We start from the raw sequence: 14995 nt of genomic DNA, 5'->3' as shown, positions 1-14995 counted from the left end.
CTTGCCCCAGTTCACGCAGCAGCAAAAGAGGCCATCATCTTCCATTATATGGATGATGTCCTCGTGCGTGCCCCCGACAATGACATGCTTGCCAGTGTGCTTGACCTGACAATCAATGCATTGGTTGCTGCAGGGTTTGAGCTCCAAGAGGAAAAGATTCAACGGATGCCACCTTGGAAGTACCTGGGCCTACAAATTACAAAGCGGACCATTGTGCCGCAAAAATTGGCTATCAATACTAACATCAAGACTCTGGCAGATGTCCACCAGCTGTGTGGGTCTTTAAATTGGGTGAGGCCGTGGCTGGGTCTGTCCACCGAAGACCTAGCCCCCCTTTTTGATTTACTAAAACGGGGAGAGGAGCTTAGTTCTCCCCGGACACTCACCCCAGAGGCGCAAACAGCTCTGGAGAGGGTGCAACATCTAATGTCCACCAGGCAGGCAAGCAGGTATAGGCCTGACTTGCCATTCAAATTCATCATCCTGGGTAATCTGCCACACTTGCACGGGGTTGTCTTCCAATGGGAAGACAACAAAAAGAAGAGCAAAAAGGACCAGCACCAGAGGGATCCCCTCTTAATCATAGAGTGGGTATTTCTCAGCCATCATCGGTCCAAGAGGATGACACAGCCACAAGAGCTGATGGCTGAACTGATCCGGAAGGCTAGGATCCGGATCAGAGAGTTATCAGGATGTGACTTCGACTGCATCCACGTGCCAATTAGGACAAAAACGGGCCAAATTACTAAGGCAATGTTGGAGAGCCTGCTTCGAGATTGTGAAGCATTGCAGTTTGCTCTGGAGGGCTACACAGGCCAAATTTCCTTGCATAGGGCAGCCCACAAAATTTTCAATTCAGAAGTTCAATTCGAATTAAATACAATAAGTGTTCGGAGCAAGGAACCTCTAAAGGCCTTGACAGTTTTTACTGACGCTTCCGGGGCGTCCCAAAAGTCCGTGGTGGCTTGGAAAAACGCTCAAACTCAGCGGTGGGAGGCTGACATCAAAGAGGTGGAAGGATCGCCTCCGGTTGCTGAGTTGGACGCAGTGGTCAGGGCTTTCGAAAGGTTCCCCGAACCCCTAAATTTGGTAACAGACTCTGCATATGTTGCAGGGGTAGTCTCCAGAGCCGAGCACGCCATTTTGCGTGAAGTCTCCAACATGGCCTTGTATGAATTGCTCTCAAAGTTAATAAATCTGGTCTCCCACTGAGAGCAACCATTTTACGTGATGCACGTCAGGTCACACACGGACCTGCCCGGGTTCATCGCAGAAGGCAACAGGAGGGCAGATGCCCTCGCTGCGCCAGCTGCGATGGCCCCGACTCCAAACGTGTTTGAGCAGGCCAAAATCAGCCATCAGCTGTTCCATCAAAACGCTCCTGCCCTAGTTTGTCAATTCGATCTAAAGCACGACCAGGCCAGGGCGATTGTGGCTGCATGTCCAGAATGCCACCAGCTAGCTCTTCCTGCCATTGGTACTGGCGCAAACCCCTGTGGACTTAACAGCTGCGAAGTGTGGCAGATGGACTTGACTCATGTTGCTTCATTCGGCAGAATGAAGTACGTACATGTGTCGGTTGATACCTTCTCGGGAGCAGTTTTTGCCTCTGCCCACACAGGGGAAAAGGCTAGCAATGTCCAAAAGCACCTAGTGCAGGCATTCGCTACCCTGGGCATCCCCAAAGTCATCAAAACGGACAATGGCCCAGCGTATACCTCCAAGGAGTTCAGGAGCTTCCTGCAGCAATGGGGAATAGAACACAAGACTGGCATCCCCTATTCCCCAACAGGTCAAGCCATTGTAGAGAGGGCCCACCAAAACATCAAAAGAATGCTCCAGCGCCAGTGCTCCTCCAAAAAGCTAGAGTCACCTGCTGTCAGGCTCTCAAAGGCATTGTTCACCCTAAATTTCCTCAACTGTGCCTTTGAGAACCTGAACCCACCAATCGTGCGGCACTTTGGGCGGTCTCAGAGGTTGCAAATGAAAGAAAGGCCTCCGGTGTGGGTTAAAGACCCGGAGACTAGGGAGATACAAGGGCCTTATGAACTAGTTACCTGGGGGAAAGGGTACGCATGTGTATCCACCCCCGAGGGCCCTAGGTGGATCCCATCAAAGTGGGTGAAACCGTGTATCTCCCAGACCGTCAGGAAGGGAGATCAAATACCCCCAAAGACCGGGGTAGGTTAGTCGTGTGCCTCTCTGAGCCCCGAGCCCCAAGTTTATCCCAGTTGTTATCCCCAGTTTCAACCTTATTTTTCTAAGTTTTGTTTTAGTTTGGAGACATCAGAGATGGGTCCTGTGCCGTCATCTTCAGCGGATGGGGATTATCCAGGTGGACTAGATCCATTCTCCGAACCGGACTGATCTTGTTTTTTATTCTCTTAGTTGTCATAATTATGTTCGGACTGCTGAAAAAACTGCTAACCAACATGATTATGAGCTCATCCTCCCCTGCAGACATCAACCAAGCAGAGCTCCCCAAAGACTTTGAACTCGAGCCTATGGCCCAGGAGATGACATGGTTCGGGGACCTGTACCCGGACTCAGAGTACTGTCCCCAACCCAAATTCATGTCATCTTAAAAAAAAAACAAAAAAGGAGGAGATGTGGGAGTGTGTTTGCTTTGGTTCAGTCTGGGTCTCCCCTCTATGTTCTTTAAGTTTGGTGTACCCCAGTTGGCCCCCCCCCCCCCCGTTTTATTTAAATCACCCTATATGACAGTTTTGTCTCCTCCCAGGACCCTGTCTGTCACTCTGGCACCCCTCCCAGGCTTCTGGAAAGGTCTAGCCAGGGGGCCAGGTGACTGGTCCTGGGAAAGAAGTCCCTCCCTTCCCCTGTTACAGTTGGTTCCCTTATGTGTCCCTCGTTCTGTTTGCCGCACCCTTCCCTTCCCTGGTTGGTTGTTCTGTACTCCCCCCCCTTGTCTCCCCCCCCCATAAAATCCCTAGCGCACGATTTGCAGGCGCTCCGGGTTGGGCACCCCCTGGTTGTTGAGGTCCCCCCGTTCGGAGGGCCAATAAACTTTCTGGATTTAACCCAACTCTGAGCCTGCCCCCTTTCCTCCGCCATCTGCCTTTATCGCCGCAGTCCCTTGGAAGGACCCACGAGCCAGACCTCTGATCCCTCCGATATCAGAGGCTGGCCCCCGCAGCCTGCTGTGTCCCGAGCTGACCGGGCTGAGAGGGAACTGTTCCTAGGGGACACAAAGGCAGGTGAGATGTGGTAAATCTCTTCCTTAAGTTCCTTTTTCAGTTTCTGATGGCCCTCTTCAATCAAGCTCCAGACTTGCTCAGCCAAAAAATTTGTTTCCACAGATGAGACATGGGTGCGAAACGGGGCTGTAACGGTGTCCTCGTAAATCCTCAGTTTGTTCACCAAGACGCCCACCCTGTCCTTACCTTCCCTCCATTGCAGCGTTGCCAGGTAACGGGAGTATATCTCTGGTCCAAGGCGTGCGAACCTCAACCACATCTGTGATGTGCACTGGACACCATCTGGGCTCTTAGGAAATCTCTTGTCTTCTGAGAAAATGATTTCCAACACAGCCAATTCCCTCAGGCACTGGATACCTTGTTCCATTGTGCTCCATTTCCCTTGGTGCACCTGGAGGTCTTCTTTACAAAGGTACCTGTCCCTTACACTTGTAAGCAGTCGCCGCCAGAGGCTGAGAGTTTCTTGGGTTCTCCCGATCCCCTGGTCAATGACCACATCCCTGGACAGAGATCCCAGTTGCCTGGCCTCACTTCCGTCCAGAATGGTGTCATTGGCCGCAGCGTCCGAGAAGCGGAGCAGCCAGGTCAGGATGGACTCGTTCATCTGGCGGGTGAATTCCCTTCGCAGGTCACGCAGCTCACCCAGGGATAGCGACCGAGTGATGATCTCTGGCTCTGCCTCTTCTGCTGGGTGCGAAGGTCCTGCTGCATCCTCGTCAGTCACTATGCGGACTGATTTGCTTTTTGATTTCTTCTTCTGCACGGGGGCAACTGCAATCGGTTTGGGCTGTTCTGGTTCAGTGATGGTTTGCATGGGGACGCTGACAGTGCTTTTGGTTCCTTTCTCCTCTGAGTCAGTCTGCGTAGACATGGACGCTGTTGTTTTGTGTTTGGTTCCTTTCTCCTCTGTGACAGTCTGCGTAGAGATGGACACTGTTGCTTTGCGTTTGGTTCCTTTCTCCTCTGTGACAGTCTGCGTAGAGATGGATGCGGCTGCTTTGCTTCTTTTTACCTCCTCCTCAAGCAGACGTTGCACCACACTAAGTAGTGTTCTGTTTCTAAGCATGGTGTACACAATGCAGGCCATAGAGAAAAAAGAGAATAGAACTGACAAGAAGATTATACTATCCTTAACATCCAGAGGGAACTCAATATTTTCAAAAACTGCTGTGCGTGGCCTGAAAGGCTGGAAGAAACCACTCTCTACTCCTCCCACCAGGGGCTGGGTGCGATTGTTGAAGAGATCCCAGACATAGGAGCCCAGACTAGGACAGCCAAACAAAACTGAGTATATATTCCGAATGGTATTCATTGCCTCGCAGGTTATTATGTTATAGACATAATAAACCAATAAAGCAATTCTCATACCAGTCCCTGGTTCTAACAGGAGCAACACAACAGGCAGATAGTTCCTCATGTGAGGAAAAATATAGAGAGCAAGATACAGTACCCATGTAGACAAGCTGAGCACCATGGTGAATAGGTTTCTGTTTATACAAAATTGTAATTCTGACCTTTTCTCAGAGCCTGCCTCACGTTGGGCGCCAAATTATGTGCTAGTTTGAAAACAAACCAGTGGGAAGCACCAAGTCAGAATAACAATTTCATGGAAATTAAAGAAAAGGAAAAGAAAGTAAAAGAAAACACTGACAGAGTCAAGATACAACCTGAGTCCCTGTTAGGCAGGGTGGTGGTAGCAGTCCTCTGAAGTGGTGATCCTGTAGTAGAAGGGGTCTGCTCTTCCTCAGAAAGTCCAGTGGTGGCTGTGCAGCTTCTGTCCTCTGGAAATCCAGTGGAGACAGTGTGTCTGGTGCTCAGAGTCCCAGATTATATCCACGATGGGATGCTTGGTTCCTCACTCTGGGTGGAGCATCTCACAATAGGGTAATAAGTCATGAGGCCAAGTGTTGATTAGGCTCATTAACAGAAGATGGTCCGGAGGGAGTTATCTCTGAGTCATGCAGCAGGACAATGATGGGCCATTAACAGCAAGATAGTCTGGGGGGAGGAGGCAAGGAAACACTGCCCCACCTGATTTCCACAGCTCATGAGGATGGTAATAGAATACACTTCAACCCAGGACAGCGTTTCTCCTAATTCTTATCTCACAGAAGATAAACAGTAATGAGTATTTTAGACCAAACCACTACACTAAATTGGTGTTTCTGCCCGGTTACAAACCCAACCCGGGACAAAATGGTGGGGAATGCAGGCAATTGACGAGAGCTGTGAGATAAAGATTAATTAGGAGGAATACTGGGCAAAGCAAGTATTAAGTCATAAGTTAAGTAGCATGATAGTGAGAAACTTATATGGTAATTGTACTGAACTATCTAGGGGTGGAATATAGCAGAAGTTGAATGCAATTTTGATAATAATTCTTAAATGTGTCTTCACAGAGGCGAGGGGTGGAGAATGTCATAGGTTAGCAAGCATAGTCCCGGAAGGGATGTCCTTGCTAAGGGGTGCTTACAGCTTCCTCTGTGACCTAACAGAACCTATCAGCTGGCCAGTTTGAATATGGACAATTCTTTAAGCCACTTAAAGTTGTGACTGCCTCTGTGATACACACTCAAGAATAGACAAACTCCTCCCCTAGCTCTCTCTCGTTTCCGGCGCTGGGACAGGTGGCTTGCGCCAGGCCGGGCCAGGCCACGACCATCCTGAAGCCATGGGCCTGTTCCAGTTGTGGAACCCCCCCCACTGCCTTGCTGTGGGCGGCCAGAGCGGCTCGGAACCCTCCCCCCTCCACTGCGGCCAAGATTTCAGCAAAGCAGCACCTCTGTCTGGCAGAGGTCAGGTGACCAACTGCCATAAGCCACATTCCAGCTGCAAGGCCGAGGTGAGATTAACCCTTTTATTGCTGTGAAGAGCTGAAAACCTGAGGGAAGAGAGAGAGGAGATGCTTAAAGCTGAAAGTCTGTTGTGAAGCTATGATATATCAGAGTATCCCGCTGTAATTTCATGAAGGCATGGGGGGTGGAGTGTTCAACTTGTAAGCAATAAGCAGATGCTGACGCAGCTGTAATTTCATGAGAAGTTTGGACAGGGAGAGATGGAAGCGATGAGGACTCTTGCTCCAAATGGAAAAGTGTAGAAGCTGATCGTGATGAGGGGGGGTTTGGTCGGGCCCGGCTGGAGACGAGAGATCTCTATAAGCAGATCTTGGTGCACGCTGTTTATTGCAAGGGGCGTGGGTACAAGGGCACCACTTAGAGCTGCCAGCTGCAGCTCCAAGCAGGCCCAAGGTGTAAGAGAGAGAGAGAGAGAGAGTGTGAGTGAGAGAGCTAAGAGCAAGAGCCAGAGGCTAAGAGCTAAGAGAGTTTAGAGTGTAAGAGAGACGAATTAAGAGCGTTAGAGCAAGAGAGCTAGAGAGTTACAAGCGTAAGGTCCTTGTTACAATACAATAAATCATCTTCTGTACTGAATATTCTAATTCTCATTAGCCAATCTAATACAAGGTACAAATCCTATAGCATTTACATACAGCCTATAAGAGTTATTGCATTACCATAGAGTGTTGCATTTTAACTTCTAAAAACTACTCCTTGGACCCCTTCTGCTGAGCTAGTAGGGTCTGCTCTGACCCTTGGACCTGTCTGCAAGCAGAGGGTATTGTCTAATCAAGAGGGGATTACCTTCAGCCGGCTATACCATTGTTTTCTAGTTGTTCAGTAACTAAGACTTTATATCTCAAAGGTGGCCTTCATTTGGATGTCGCTTATAGTTTTCATATTCCCAAAATCTTTTGTTAGGCAATCATATTTATAAGGCTTTCCTGTTTCATCTTCCCCAACAGAAAAGGAGAAGACCTCAGTTCCTAGAGATACTCCCAGAGATAGTCCTAAAGATGAAGATGAGGAAGACCCTTTGCTCCCAGGGAAGGAGAAGGGCCTCTGTTTTTTTTGTTTCTGAACGGCTCAACCTTAAAATTGTACCCCAAAAAACTTCAAGAGTGGACCCTCGAAAGCAGTTGTGGGAAAAGCTGCAAGTCGGGGGAACGGACTCACATTGCGAGCAGAGAGGCCTCTTCCTAAATGGACTGAACAATATTTGGAAGTGGGTGGCTGTCTCGTTGTGATACTGTTTTCATAGCACGAGCAAGAAGAGACTTCTCTTTCTAAATGGACTGAACAAGGTTATTATGGAAGTGGTAAACAGACTGAACATCTTAAGGGTTGTCTTTTTACATTGTCAGTGGGGGAAGGGAGGAAGGTGGGGGGAGGAGGAGAGTTTTGAAGGTGGTATAATTTTTGGGGGTTTTTTCCCCCTCTTTTAGGTCTGTTAATAAACTTCTTTATATTTATTCAAGTTTGGTGCCTGCTTTGCGTTTCACCTTATCTCACAGAAGATAAACAGTAATGAGTATTTTAGACCAAACCACTACAGCCAGTAACAGTCTTAATAAGATAATGGCTTCACAGGTGCAAAGGTGATTAATTTTCTAATGCTACTCAAAATGTGTCACCTGAAAATCCCGTACTTCAGAACGTCTCAGCATGATACAATTGGACAGTTTTAAATCATGACAATGTTATATATTGTCAAGTCCCTTCAGGCAAATGTTCACGTGAATTACCTCGAGGTGTGTTCTTAATTTGTGGAGATCTCGTGTGGCCTGCAATGCCGTCACGTGCTATTGGTGGTCCATGCACTATTGGCCGCCTCACTATGCTTGCCCCAAATTTAACTATGCTTTTAAATCACACGCATGCAACTCGTGACAAACAGTCCTTGCATTCTTTTGCAAGAGACTGCGCTAGCACTCTTGATTTCTGGAATTTAGAAAAATGTGTTTTGTCTTCTCTTTTTGTCCCAGGAGTGGCGGCAGCAAAGGCGTTGGGATTGTTAAATAAGTTAGGTTGCTGGCTTGCTAAACAGACTAATGCTGCTTTGTCAGGATTGTTAACTGATGTAGATTCTATTAGACACGCCACCCTGCAAAATCGAGCAGCCATTGACTTTTTGCTGTTGGCACATGGACATGGTTGTGAAGAATTTGATGGCGTGTGCTGCATGAATCTTTCTGACCACTCTAAATCCTTGTTTGCTAATATCAAAGAACTACAAATAAATGTTTCAAAATTAAGAGAAGAAAGTGAGTCCGATTGGTTCGATGCTGTTTGGTGATTGGCAACTTGCTAAATGGATCAAAGATCTCCAAAAAATGAGATATTTGATTGTGATTGTCATCTTTTTCATTTTACTCCTTGTGCTGTGTTTGTTGTCCTTTCTGCAAAGGGCCCTGCAGAGGATGATGCCTTAGGTTTTAACTTTTATATTTTTCAAATCCTGTACTGCTTAGTGTGTAACTCTGAAGTTTCTTGTAGCATGTTAATTTCTGGTCTCTCATGCTAGGTAGACATAACAATGCCTCTCCAAGGACACCCAGACCATCCTAGGCCCAAAAAGTATAAACCAAAAGCCTTTGAGAGGGGGGAAAGCTGAGGGGAAATTACATAATTAAACTGAAGCTTTAATTGGAGAATTAACCCTGATATGCAAATTAACCAAACCTGTAAAAGTGTGAAGAACTTGTGACCTGTCATCCATTTTGGGGTCCATCTTGGCAATAGCCTCTGGCTCCCCAGGGTGTACCTTTGAAGGCCTTTCAAATAAATACCTACTTTTATTCCCTTACTCCTGTCTAGTCTCTAGTCATCTGCCAGCTCCCTCATCACCCTGGGATGGATCCCATCTGGTCGCATAGATTTATGAAGGTCCAAGAGGCTCAGCAGTTCTCTGTCTGCTTCCTCCTGGATAACAGGGGGACCGTTCTGATCCCTGACAATCTACCAGCCCAGGAGGACAGTTGTCCTGAGGACAAACCGTCTTTCCGCTAAAGACCGAGGTAAAGAAGGCATTAAACACCTCTGCCTTCTCCCTATCTGCAGTCACTAAATTCCCTCCTGCATCCAGTAGAGAACTGAGATTGTTCTTACCCTTCCTTTTGCCATTAATATATTTGTAAAAACATTTTTTATTATCCTTCGCAAAAGTTGCCAAATTAAGTTCTAACTGAGCTTTGGCCTTTCTAATTTTTTTCCTACATGCCCTAACAACCCCCTTAAATATTTCCTGAGATACCTGACCCTCCTTCCAATGGTGATACACCCTCTTTTTATTCCTTAGTTCCTTCAAAAGTTCCTTGCCCATCCAGGCTGGACATTTGCCTCGTCGACTCATCTTTTAGCACACAGGGACAGTCTATTCCTGTTCCCTTAAGATCTCTGTTTTGAAGCACGGCCACCCTTCCTGGACTCCTTTGTTTTTAAGGACTGCTTAGCCCACTAGAAAATCATATTCTATAGCTAAAACAATAGGATATATATATTTTTAAAAAAAATGTATATATATATGAATACATTAAAACTCCATGGTGTTAGTCAGTCTTGTTTCTGCTGTGTATAAGGTGTGGTTGTTGGTTTTACCCACGTGTGATGAACCTAGGGTTTGATTCCTTTTACCTTGAGCACAGTGTAGGTTACCAGGAGGACTGGATACAGTCCCTTCCACTTCTCCTGGATTGGTCCAAAATTCCAGGTTCTGATGCACACTGTATTTCCTGGTTGGAAAGGATGTAGTCCCAATGATCTATTGATAACAATGTACCTTTTAAAAGAGTTAGTTCCAGTGCTATTAAATATTAATTTCAGCAAAACTTTTGAGACTTCTCTAGACTTGTTGGTGCAACATGGGAAAGCTTCTGGCCATCCAGAAAAAGTATCTACCAATACCAAAATGTACCCTGTTGCAGTGGGGATACTGCAACACCTTTATCAAACCAGGAGTCCCGTGGAAAAGAAATATATACGGACAGATTCTTGCTAGATGTTTCAGAGATGTTTATTTCCCCAGCCGCATGGCCGGGGCTCTGCCGAGAGACTCTGCTACAGTCAGCACCCGAGCTGCTTTGCCCGCGCAGGGGAACACAAACCAACCAATGGGGAACGAGGCTGACCAGGGGCAGGGAAACCCCGTGCCTCCCTCAGGGCTACATGGCGGGGGAGGGACCCCAACATCTCACCCATTTTATTTTAATAAAAGGAGAATGAAGACAACTGGATAAACATAACAGGAACTGCTTCAAAACAAAACAAGCCACCCTCCTGAGTCTTTAAATGTCCAAACAGATTCTGCGGAACACCTTAGGGCTGACAGAAGGGAGACAGAACTCTCTGGACATGCCTGTGGGGAAACTGAGGCAGGAGAGGGTTCAATCTCTTCCCTCCCCCTTTTCATCCCCCCATCGGCATCGGAGAGGAATTGTAGGGAAATGGAACTGTATAAGGAAGCCATGGAGTGAAAAACGGATTAGGAATAAACTGGGGATAGGGTAAACTTAGGAAAGGGTTCATATTGGGTATAGGGTAAAAGGGGAAATTAGGCTGTGGGTAGGGAAATTGCTGGAATGGATATTGTTTATAATTTTGTGCATAACGGCTGCCTTTGACGGGAATACCTCCAGGCCCAGTAACATTCGCTGCTTGTAAACCCTTCTTTCCTTGCACTATATCAAATTGAACAACTTCCCCATCTCCTACACTTTGCAGATAATTTTTAGGGTTATTCCTTTTAATGGCAGTTCTATGGATGAATAAATCTTCCCCTGTATCATCTCGTGTTATAAATCCATAGTTGTTTTTTACATTGTACCATTTCACAGTTCCTGTGACTTTCGTTGCTAGAACGTCTCCTATCACATGCTTGCGTGTTTGTCGTGGCTGCTGGTCCCGCGTGGCTGCTGCCTCGCCGACTCCGACGTCTCGGTCAGGCCCCCGCGTTGCGGCTGCTCTGCGCTCTCTGCACGACGCTGCTCCAGCGCCTGTCTGGGCTCTGCGGGGCCCCGCGCTGCCATCGCCGCTGGCCCCACACCCCGTGAGCGGCTCCGCTCCGCAAACTCCACGCTGCTTCGAGAGCGGCCCCGTTCCGGCTCGGCGCTGCGCTGCACGGCTTCTCGTGTCGCTGTGGAAACCGCCGCTTCTCCCTGCATAGGGCTCCCCGAGCCGTGTGCTCAGAGCGGGCTTCCACGCTGACCTCCGGTTCCCGGCTGCTCATGGCCCACGGCACCCATGGCGCCTGAGGCGTCGCTCCCTCACTCGCCGTCGAGCGGCCGGGGACCCCGATACAGGGATGGGGTCCGCGATAAGGCACGCGCTCCCGAGGGGGCCGAGCCCATCCAGCGCAGGCACCTCCACCGGCACGGCTGCAGTCATGCGCTCCTGGGATGGCGGCCGCGCGGTCTCGGCCACGGGAGAAGTATGATCTTCTGCTTTAGGGGTAATGGGACCATACAAATGCTCCTCAAGAGCTTCGCTGATTACAAAGGATCCACGGACAGCTTCTATTGCTCGTCCATCCCTTAGCTTATCACAGATCTCGTTCCAGAAACACTCCTGATAATATCCAGGAGGTCCGATATCAAAAAGTAAGTCTCGAGAAATACAGGGGAACCCTTTGAAAAGCCAGATAAAAAAGTGTTCAAGATCTCCTGGTTCCAATACTTTTTTGTTTTGTTGTTCAAGGATTCCTTTTACTTCTAGATACATTTTTTTCTGTGGCTCAGAGAGCCCCATTTCCCACGATTCTTCCATAGTCCAGATATGGAATAGCGAAACAAAACCAAGAAGAGGAATCCAAAGTTTCCAGGGTTTACTCACACAAAGTCGCTTAGGGATCGGGGATTGTTCTGGCCTCAGTTCTCCACCATTATGTTGCAGTGGGGATACTGCAACACCTTTATCAAACCAGGAGTCCCGTGGAAAAGAAATATATACGGACAGATTCTTGCTAGATGTTTCAGAGATGTTTATTTCCCCAGCCGCATGGCCGGGGCTCTGCCGAGAGACTCTGCTACAGTCAGCACCCGAGCTGCTTTGCCCGCGCAGGGGAACACAAACCAACCAATGGGGAACGAGGCTGAGCAGGGGCAGGGAAACCCCGTGCCTCCCCCCCAGGGCCCCTCTCCCAGGGATACATGGCAGGGGGAGGAGACCCCAACAGTACCCGTCCCCATTCTGCCTGGGCAGTTCTGCACAAGCAATTTGTCAATAATCACCTAGTGAATTCTCCTGTTTCACTAGGCCTGGAGGCAGCCTTCTTCCATCCTTGGGATTATTTTGCAAATCAAATCACATATTTTTCAACAACCAATCTATTAATTTCTGTCATCATTCTGCTTACTATATTCCTTGATAAAGTAATTACCATATTCTTTATTACCTAATGCGTTTCCTGATGTTTTACTTCTGTTATCTTATACATTAATTGTAGAGGTACAATTACCTGCCCACATGAGGTTGCCAATCACCTGCTGGGATTCCCCATAGCTTCTAATGATGGGGATAACTGCCTGTCCTGATTACTATAATTTGAGTTTTGTTCCCAGACATTCAGCTTTTTGCTAGGTATTAGTGCAGGCATTCATTTTTCAGCAACCTCTTTAGTTGTTTTGTCAGCTAATTGATTCCCTGTGTTAACTGAGGAGTCTCCAAACTGATGGGTTTTACAAGGGCATCATGGCCACTTCTTCCGGCTTTTGCACACTTTGTAGTAGTTGACTGATTTCTTCTTTGTACCTAATAGGAGCCCCTCTGTGCCGATAACAGTTCCTTTTTCTTCCATATGGTTTCATAGGTGTGTATTATTCAAAAACATATTTTAAATCGGTTCATATGTTTGCCCTTTTTCCTTCAGTGATTTCTAGCACTCGTAAGGTCATTAATTCTGCTTTTTGTGCTGATGTGTTAAAAGGTAAAGTCTGGGCTTCTATTACCTGGGTCGAGGTTCCCTCTGCATACCCAGCTGCCCATTTTCCGTTTAATACCATGCAGCTCCCACTGGTGTATAGGTCCAGTTCTGGGTCCTGGATGGGATTGCTCTTGAGATCTGGTTTGCCAGAACACACTTGTCCAATGACTACCAGGCAGTCATGGTACAAAGGTCTCTGGGCTTCTTCTGAAGCCTGGAGAAACATGGCTGGGTTTAAAGTAGTCATTACCTTAAGCAGCTCAACATTGTCCTGCTCCAATAGGGCAACCTGGTATTTCAGCATCCTGCTGGCAATATCCAATGTCCTCCTTTTTGTTCCAAACCAGCTATTACCATGTGGGATATATCAGCTTTTGTGTTTCTCTGCAGCTACCACCACTCTCAGGTATCTGGGTCATCCTTTACTCACATTGTCCAATTGTTTGGACAGGCTGCCTCTATGACCCCAAATGCTGCACCAGTCCCCCTAGTGCCAGGTGCATCCTTTCATGCCCAAATAACTCAAATGGTTTGGTTTGAATGTGAGAGTCCCAATGCAGGGGTTGTCATTAAGGTTCTTTTAGGGCTTCAAAGGCCCTCTGACTCTCAGGAGTCCATAGCAAGTGCTTTTTGGTGGAGGCTCATACAAGGGTTTTGCCAGTAGTCCATAACCGTCAATCCATAACTGTCACCATCCGGCCATACCTTAGAAGGCTCGTAGTCCTTGGCTCTGGAGTCTGGAAACAGCTTCTTTTCAGCTGTTTCCCAAGCTTCTTTTTCCCTGTAGGATCTCAAAACTAAAATACATTACTGCTTTTTGGCTATTTGTGACATTTTCTTTGACACCCTGTATCCAAATAGTCCCAAGAAATTTAAAAGACTTACAGTAGCATCGAGGCACTTACTTTCAGTCTTGATTGCTGGTAAAATATGAACCACACATTGTAGTAAAGTTCTGTCCAGATTTTCTTTTTCCAGCTTTCCAATTTTTTTTCTTTTTTTTTTTTATTTTGAGCACCATCCATGTCAGCTGCACCTTCCACCTGGTGTTTGGACTCCCCCATTCAAAAGCAAACAATTGCTAATTATCTGAGTGAAGAGATATTACAGAAATAAGCATCCTTAAGATCAAGCGCCGTAAACCATTTATATTCCCCTTTCAGTGCTGTCAAGAGCGTGTACAGATTAGCTACTGCTGGATCAGGTACTTTTTATTAATAGCCCTTCAATCTTGTACTAATCTATATTCCCCAGTTTGCTTTTTAACTGGTAATATTGGTGTGTTATATTCTAATTTACACTCTTTCAATAACCCATATTCTAAAAATTTTTCAATAAGTTTCTCCAACTCTATCCTTGCCTCCAACTTAATAGGATATCATTTTTGCCTTACCAGTTTGGCTTCAGGTTTGAAAGTAATCCTTACCGGTTTGGCCACCTTTGATCATCCGGGCATCTCAGTTGCCCATACCAACAGGGTTAATTCTCTATCTCCTCTGCGATTCCTTCCAACTCTTTTTATTCCTGTAACATAAAAATCTTTGGTGCTGCTGCAGTTCTCCCCAACAAAAGTCCTGAAGACCTCAAACCAAAGAACCCCCCAAACCCTGAGCAAGCCACACTGTGCCCAGCCCTTCCCTGCATCTGCTTCCTGGGGAAAAGGCATGGGCAGCCTTGAGGTCTGGGCAGAAGCAGGAGGACACAGTGGAGGAATAGGTAGGGTGGTGCTGTGGCATCTCTTAGCTGTCACCTGCTCCTCTGAGACTGGTGACCTCAGGGACAATGCCATCATCTTCCCTAGGAAAGCCTCTGTGACCTGCAAACTGCCCTCCTAAATGCTCGTGCAAACTTCTCACAAAACATTGGTGCAAACCTCTCTCTGAATCCCCCTGAATGCTGGTGCAAATATCTCCCCAAATGCTGGTGCAGTGGGTGGAGCTGAACAGCCTGTTCCTGTCCCAGGTTTAAATCCCACAGGAGTATCCCCATTCTTTGGTTTGAGGTCTCCGGGACTTTTGTTGGGGAGAACT

The sequence above is a fragment of the Aphelocoma coerulescens genome, assembly GCF_041296385.1.
Source record: "Aphelocoma coerulescens isolate FSJ_1873_10779 chromosome W unlocalized genomic scaffold, UR_Acoe_1.0 ChrW_unloc_scaf_1, whole genome shotgun sequence".
Classification (NCBI taxonomy): domain Eukaryota; kingdom Metazoa; phylum Chordata; class Aves; order Passeriformes; family Corvidae; genus Aphelocoma; species Aphelocoma coerulescens.
The sequence above is the reverse complement of the archived record's forward strand: the minus strand, read 5'-3'. Positions refer to the sequence as shown.